Source organism: Cheilinus undulatus, linkage group 1 (genome assembly GCF_018320785.1).
Source record: "Cheilinus undulatus linkage group 1, ASM1832078v1, whole genome shotgun sequence".
NCBI lineage: Eukaryota > Metazoa > Chordata > Actinopteri > Labriformes > Labridae > Cheilinus > Cheilinus undulatus.
In genome coordinates, this window is record NC_054865.1 from 28129302 (window position 1) to 28138444 (window position 9143).

Consider the following 9143-nt stretch of genomic DNA (forward strand, 5'->3'; position numbering starts at 1 on the left):
ATTAAAGACCAAGCCTTGTAGTCTCTATCTGCAAACATTTGTGATAGAAAATTAATCGCTCTGAAGCGCTCAGTGACTTCAAGCGGGGTACTGTGCTTGATGCCACCTTTGCAATAAGATGATTCATGAAATTTCATCCCTGCTGGATATTCCACAGTCAACTGTAAGTGATATTATTAGAAAGTGGAAGAGTTTAGGAACAACAGCCATGAAGCTGAAGATAACATAAAATCACAGAATGGGGTCAGTGATTGCTAAGACGCATGGTGTGTAAAAAAAGTCACCAACGCTCTGCTCTGAACAGTTCTTAACTTCCACTGGCATTAATGTAAGCACGGAAATTGTGCATGGGGAACTTCATGGAATGGATTTCCTCGGCAGAGCAGCTGCATGCAAGCCTCACATCACCAAGTCCAATGCAAAGAATCGGTTGGAGTGGTGTCGGTGTGCTTTACACCACTCCTGACTGTGGACTGTGGAGCAGTGGAAACTTGTTCTGTAGAAGGATTAATCACATCTCTCTGTTTAGCAGTCAGATAGGCAAGTCTGGGTTTTGACTGCGCTGTGCCAACTGTGAAGTTTGTTTGGGGAGGGTTTGAGCTGGACCCCTTATCTCCAGTGAAGGCCAATCTTAATGCTTCAGCATACCAAGACATTTTTACCAAAGCTATGCTTCCCACTTTGTGGCAAGAGTTTGGGGAAGGCCTTTTTCTATTCCAATATAACTGTACCCCCAGTGCACAGAGCAAGGACTATAGAGACATGGTTTGATAAGATCAGTGTGGAAGAACTTGACTGGCCTGCACAGAGCCCTGACCTCAACCCCATCCAGCACCTTTGGGATAAACTGGAATGGAGACTGCGAGCCAGGCCTTCTCATGCAATATCAATGCCTCAATATTGGTGTAATGGTCAGGAAGCTGAATGTTTTTGTCCATAGACTGTCTCCCAACGCTAACTGACTGACTCACTGACTTTCTCTAGCTCCACTGTCCTCTCAGACAGACGTGACATCATCACAACAACAACAGCTGTGTGTAGTCTGGGCTCTCTAGAGATCACCCAAAGGCACAAAGATAGCCTGTAATCCCTTATACAATCAATATCCAGGTTGTGTCATTAAAAAATAAGAGGTTAAAGTAAAGATTGACCTATTATTACTTTATAGAACATAATAAGTGATTACATTTCCCTGAACCTCCCATTTTAACATAAATTCACTAAATTCATTCATCCCATTAACTATCATTCTGTGACCAATTATCCTTTTAGTCATCTTAACATTCAATATATGAACAGACACATTTTTGACTTTATCACTGGCAGCATTTTCCTCTACAATCCTTCACCAGCCAAGCTCTGTTTTGAACACACATCAACTAGCACAGCTTTCCATGATTGCCATTCTACATATCCTGCCTGACCTGACTGGACTTGTATTCATGTGAGTAGCTGTGCTGATCACAGAAAAACAAACTGCCGGCTGTAGAGAGGCATGTCAACTGAGGTTAATATATGACAGTATTCAATAGATATATTTAATATATAACGTCTTTTACATTATATGGGCAAACATATTTGGCCACCTGTCCAATACACTGACAGGGACTGTAATGACAATGAAATACATGTACTTTAACATAAAATTGCCTCCCCATTACAACCACAATAGCCTACACCCTTCTTGGAAGGCTTTCCACAAGATTCTGGAGTGTTTTTGTGGGAATCTGTATCCATTCATTCTATTGAGCATTGAGGTCAGGAACTGATGTTTGACCAGAAGGCCTACTTGCAATCTCTGTTCCAGTTTATCCCAAAGGTGCTGGATGGGGTTGAGGTCAGGGCTCTGTGCAGGCCAGTCAAGTTCTTCCACACTGAACTTATCAAACCATGTCTCTATAGTCCTTGCTCTGTGCGCTGGGGCAAAGTCATTTTGGAATAGAAAAAGGCCTTCCCCAAACTCTTGCCACAAAATAGGAAGCATAGCTTTGTCCAAAATGTCTTGGTATGTTGAAGCATTAAGATTGGCCTTCACTGAAGATAAGGGGCCCAGCCCAAACCCTGAAAACGAGCACTCAACCATTATCCCTCCTCTGCCAAACTCCACAGTTGGCACAATGCAGTCAGGCAGGTAACGTTCTCCCTGCATCCGTTAAGACTCGCCCATCAAAGACCTGTGATTCATCACTCCACATAACACATTTGCTCCACAGTCCAGTGTCAATGTGTTTTACACTACTCAGTTTGATATTTGGCATGGGATCTGGTGATATGAGGCTTGCATACAGCTGATTGGCCATGGAAACTCATTCATGAATCTCCTGCCGCACAGGTTTTATGCTTACATTAATGCCAGTGGAAGATCAGAACTCTTCAGCTATGGAATCAGCAGAGTGTTGGACACTTCTATGCACCATATGTAAACCGGATAACAGTTTAGCATACATTTGCCCCTCCAAATTTTTTAAAAGTCTTAAATTTACATATACCAAAACTTAGAATTTTTGAGATTATTATGCCAAAAATCATAGGTAATTTTGGCAGCTATTTTTAATTTTAGTCTTAGTCTTAGTCTTTAAATGAAATACATTTTAGTTTTTAGTCATATTTTAGTAATTTCTATCCTTTTTAGTTTTAGTCTTGTTTTAGTAGACAAAAACTTAAAACATTTTAGTCTAGATTTGGTCCATAAAAAGTCCTCACATTTTCGTCTTTACTGTTGGTCCAAGCAATTATTTTCATGCCTAAATCTGGTACCAATTCATGTTGGTGTGTTCCATACACCCTGCCAAACCTGGGGTCCCTGCTCTTTACAGCTGACAGGCAGAATAGATACAGCTGCATTGTTTCATGTCAGATTTACCCACAGTGGAGAAATATCACCAATTTTGAATGTCCGACAAAAACTAAATTACATTTTAGTCATCTAGATGAAAACCTAACTTGGTTTTTGTTATTTTTATTCATCATAGATCTATTTTTGTTAGTCTTAGTCTAGTTTTAGTCATGCAAAAAAAGGCTGTTGACGAACATTTTTAGTCATAGTTTTAGTCGACGAAATCAACGCTGCCAAAAATAGGAAGAAAATCAGACCAGATAAAGCTGAGAGACTGATCAAATAATACTTCTTACTGGGACTGATCAAAAAGAGTCACCACATTATTGATTGTCTCTTAATAGGGAAATTTCTGCAAACTAGGGCTATAACACTACTGTTGTCACTTTGGTTTCTCTTTATATTTATGACTTCGTAATCTCTTAAATTTATCACTTTATAAACTTTGCATTTTTGTGTTTATAATGTCAAAATGTATGACTTTTAAATGTGGATTTTTTTTGTTTTTCTGGTACATTTACAACTTTTTAAACTCAGATAATCTGAGTTTGGTTTCTTTTAAATATACAACTTTAAAATTCTCAAAAAAATTTAACTTTTCTCAAAATAATTAACAGATTATCTTTCTTTTTTCTTTTAGGGTGGCCCTGATGTGCCTTCATACATTATGTTTCTAATCATGTCATTGAAAAAATATATGCCCATCTTACTGTGACAGCAGAGCAGACAGGGACCCGTGCCGCCCTGAAATCTTTGGCATCCCCATAGGGGTCCCTGGACGTCAAGTTGGGAACCAATGGCTAAGACTATGTATATGTTTTCTACAGCTCATGAATATCTCATGTCCTCTTATACATTATATTGTTTTCAAATTTTTTAAATGTATTTTGTTTAAAATTTTTAGTTTTAATATATTTCAGAGAGCTGGGTCCACGAATTTTGCTTTTAATCACCTAAAAGTTACATTTATGCGGAGCCATCCCTGACATTAATCATATCAATCCTTGTTCAAATCTAGTTATTCATCTACAGTACCTGCATAATTCCTAAGTAAGAAATACTCACAAATGTCATAAAGAATTTCATGTATCAGCATGTCAAACCAAGTCACCATGGTTTGTTTTCTTCGATGAGCCAAAACATGAAGAAAAGCTTTCAAAAAATACCGATTTCCAGTATCTCCCTTTTAACCAAGTAGAATAAAGTGAATCTGAGGGAAAGCAAAGTGGATGTTTGAATGTCATAACCATGAGGCAAAAGTTGCTAACAGTGCTACTGTAGTTAGCCATGGTTTCATGGAAAAGCAGAGAACAATGAATGCTGAAAAGGCAAACAGGGTGTTTAATTTCACACCACAGATCAATATTCACAACATTAACTGCTCTGCTCCTGCTGCAGGCAGATAACAAGAAGCACTGACCAACAAAGTGAAAACAAGCTGCTAACACTGTGATGCTACTAGATACCAGAATATTTTACCTACACACTCAAGTTTATCCTCTCCCATCTTCACATCATCCTTCTCCACAGTATTTTCCTCGTGTTTCTCCACAGATCCAAACATTTTCTTCTATATCTCATTCCTCACAACACTTGCAACTACAACAGCATCTCAACTAATCCCTCATGTTCCAGCATTTGCACTATCACGGCTAATCCTGACAGCGTAAGTACCCCAGATTATTATGCCATGCAGATAATTGAATTACCTTCCTTAATAAAGTTTTCCAGTGATGAAGTGGAGGCGGCATCCATCTGCTGTTTAAACTATGATGTCTTAAAGGACTGCTGCATCTCATTTTTTCACTATTAAGTCCTTTTAAAGGTCCAGATGCTGGTTTAAAGCTTCCTTTCATTATTAAGCTTGTGTTCCCTGGACAACTCTGTATTTTCAATAAACAAAAAAGGGGCAGAAGTACAACAGAAAGTTGGTACCAAAATAGAGTGTCTCAACTCTCCCATCTGCTGGTGTTTCTCCTTTCTATGTTTGTGTGTTTGTGTGTGTGTGTGTGTGTGTGTGTGTGTGTGAAATAGTCAAAGCACTCATTGTTGGGTTGCATTAGAGACAAAGATGTGCTCACAGAGCCTTGAACTTCAGACAAATGCACTCACAAACCAAGAATCCATGTAGAATAAGGCTCACCTTTATCCTTGAGGAATTCACGTGCAGAAAACTGAGATTAATGGAAGTTTTTACTAAAATAAATGCTAATAAAGAGGATTAAAAAGTATTTTTAGTAAAGGTGTACAAAGTGTTCAACAGAGAAAAGAAAACTCGGATTAAGAGACACTAAGAAACAAGCAGGGAGTGCCAGACAGTGAGGAAAAGAAAGGATGCCAGTTCCTTTATCTGTCACTTCAACGTGTTGTGCTGCATGGCAGCCCAGTTTGTGTGTGCGTGTGTGAGTGCATGTGTGTTGTGTGTCTGCACTTGAGCTGTAGAGTCAGTCAGAGTCCTGGTTTAACTGTGACACCACTAGGTCACCACTAGGACGGTGTAGGATTACAGTAGTGTGTGAGTGTGACGTAGCCCCTCAGCTGGTAGAAACATGCTAATCCCTGTCAGATTAGCTTCTGCTTGCACGCATCCCATCTCAATACATTAACTTCCTCCTTTGTGTAATCCTTCCAACATTGTTTCCTTCTTTCACTTTCTTTCCTGGTTTTGTGTCACATCTAAACATTTGGTGTGGTCAGGTTTGTTCTTAATTGATAGTGCTGCCATTCTTAGGAATTGTTGACCATCATCTTTTCTGTTATCCATTTTCTTCAATCTACTGTTTGTCCCTGTCAGTGTTGCAGGGGCTGGAGCCAATCCCAGCTGTGGGGTGTGAGAGGAAACTTACACCCTGGACTAGTCACCAGTCAGTCGCAGAGAGAGACAAACAACTAGGCATGTTTACATCCACACCTACAAGAAAATCACAGTCAGTAATTAACCTAACGAGCATGACTTTGGTCTGTGGGAGGAAGCTATAGAGAACCCACGCATGCACAGGGAGAACATGCAAACTCTGCATAGAAAGGCCCTGACCAACCAGAAATGTACAGTCTGCAGCCAGACCCTTCTCCATTGTTCAGCATTGTCAGTTCAGCAGCTTAAGCTCAGACTGAAATTTGTAAAAACAAAAAAAAACTTTTAACAGTGCAAGTACTTGAATTCCCTCAACTTCAAATTTAAATTTTACAAACTTTTGAGGATTTCTCCATGTTTACACCTATGCTGTTGTTACCGATGTTGCATGCAGCCAGACAGATGAAGACAGAGGAGACTGGGCAATGGTCCAGAAAGACAGATAAACCAGACAGGCCTGAATGACCTAAACGGCACAGATGCCTGACTGACAGACTGATGCTTAGACAGACAGGCAGAGATGAACTGGCAGCTGAGAGCAAAGAGACTGAGAGGCCATTACGTGGACACAGAGTCAGTCCTGACTGACAGAACAGAGCACTGCTTGTTTTATTGTTGGGTAATGTGGTCAGAAGCATTCCTATCCACCTCCTGCCTTAATCAATACACTCACTCACTAAAACACATATTTCCTTTGTCTATTCTGTATTCACAAATTTAACCCCTTAAAGCCTGAAAACACAAATAATAGCCAGAATTTTCTAATTTTTTGGAACTGAAATGTTCATTTAACTTTCTACTGAAATTTTAAAAATTCCAAATTTCCATAAAATTTAACAAATATATTTTTAGAATCTCATTTCATTCATTAGGTGTTTTTGGTAACTGATAATCCACTTGAGGGCATTTTTACTATTTATCAGATTGTATTCAGAAGTTTTTTTGAGTAATTTATTGCACATATTGATTAAATAGAGGTATCATAAAAGTATATATCAAATTTGTGACAACAGGCATTAAGGGGTTAAAGATTTACAGAAGATTTCAACAAAAAAAATGTCTGTGTGCTGATGTAGACCTTGCACATCTTTTGCATATATCATTTTGTCTTGTATGTTTAAATCACTTTATCTGTCTTTCACATACAACAGAAAGATGCAACATTGCCATATAGATCCACTAAGCTCACACTACTTTATCTGCCTTTTTATTTATATTTTTGTATGGACTCTTGAAACTGTCAGCAGCTGCAGCCTTCTACTAGTACTTTTAAAAAAAAAACTTAATTTGTACATAAAAAATATTTATTTTTTTTTACTCTACCAACATTTAGGGGTTGGCCTTTACTGGCATTTAAAGGTTTAAATTCCTAAGAATAAATCAATATTTGATATTTATGATCAAGTCTGATCTATATTAAAATAAAAAAGTTTGAAAAAAGTCTATTATTTTTACTGTCATTTACATATGCTGCTATTTTAGGTCTTGAACATCCTGAGTGTAACATTCAATTTTACATCCTCTGAGGGGTAAACACTTATTTTTGTCCATTTGATCAAACTTCTGAATAACGTTGAGGCTAAAACTGTGGTGCAATTGTGTCATGATGTTCTTATTTTGTTCTTATTTTTTTCACTGATTATACTGTACTTATGCGGCTCTTGTGCAATACATGGAGGCAGCTAAATGTTCGCAGCACCAGTGTCAGTTTTATCAGCTAAATGTACGACTCAAATGTTAGTGCACAATGTTTTTTTCAATGAGGAAGACGAGACTAAGACTAACCAAAAATACATCTTTGATCATCAAAACTCTGATGAAGAGTGAGTTTAGTTTTGATCAAGGAGCCTGAAAGGGACTAAAATGTTTCGTGCTTGACTGTAGATAATAATTCTCCACTGTGTAAATAATCTGTAAAAAACATAAGCAAATGGAGCATCAATATGAGTGTTTTACAGTTATATTAATTTTCCAATTTGGATTATGACAAGGGTGTCCTAACCTTTTTCACTAAGGTCCACATCAGAAATAAGAATGGTGGGGCCCTGTTCATATTCTGTACCTTGAGGATGTTAAAGTTAGGGAAACCATTCTAATTTAGGTTAAGATATTCTGAGTGATTGAGTTTGCACATGCGGCTAGTTAGTGGTTAAAAAGGCAAGTAGCCAATCAATTTAAGGATTTTGGGGAGGCCAGTCAGATTTCAGGGGACCCTGGTTGGCACTGGCTGCCACTGGCTATGAGCCTGGAATGCTATTAGTACTGCTATTTGCAGCGGTAATCAATTAGATAGTTATAATCTGGATATCGTTTTTAATTTAGGATATCAGTGTCATCTTAGTTTGATCACAAATAAAAAAAAACCCACATCAATGAATTCTTCTTGTCAAAATGATTGTTTACAGAGTAAGCATGGCAGCACTGCCTTTTGCTGAAACTAAGAAGTACAATGAAGTCAAGCAAAAGCTTAATATTCTAATGTGGGACAAATGACATTTTATTTTAAAAATTTGCTGCGGGCCAAACAAAAGTGGACCCCAGACCGCATTTAGACTAAATTAAAATTAGCTGCCAAAATCAACACTGTGCAGGTATTGTCTGGTCTGGTCTGGTCTGGTCTGGTATTGTATCGTATCATATCATATTGAAATGTATCATGCCGCATTGTATTGAAATGTAAAGTGGAATTGCATCTCATCTTACCATGTCTGATTGAATTGCATTGTATCGTATCAACTGACACAATGTGTGTGTTTCTGCCTTGGCCAAGAATTCCTCATAAAAAAGGTTTTGTGTCTAAGTGGGAATGTCCCTTGTTAAATAAATGTTAAATAAAAGTAAAAAAGAATAAATTATTAAAATATTTAAAATAAGTGCATGCAAATGTTCACAGAAGAACTAAAACACAGTTAGCAAAGTGGAAAACATCTGAGGCAGTCCCAGGGCTGCTTCACAGACTGCTTAACATTTTTTGCTGACCTTCATAGTTCTCTGTCTGTCCTTATTGTTATGAGTTTGTAATTCATTCCAAAAGCAACACTCAACCTTCATATCAACAACTAATCTGTGTATGGCAGGTGTTTTCATGTCATCATGCAGCTTTGTGCAGGACAATTTTACCACCCTGACTCAGGATTAGTTTGAAAGAAAAAAAATTGATTTAAGCCACAAAGAACCAAATATTTTTATAGTCTGTTCATATGTCAAAAATTGAAATTTGGGATGCCTGTCATCTTTCTAAATATACAAAAAAAAAAAAAAAAAAAAACTGAGGGGGGAATAAGAAGCTTTTCTCTGCAGGGATTCCAGTTGATCAGCTTTAGGGTCATTTTTTAAAAATCCAATATCTGTCATCCAGTTCTTTAAATATCTTTCAGGGCTGGAATGTAATCCCTGGTGGTTTTAGTGCTTTTGGGTGCACCATCCAGGAAAATGTGCTGTATAGGTGGGAAA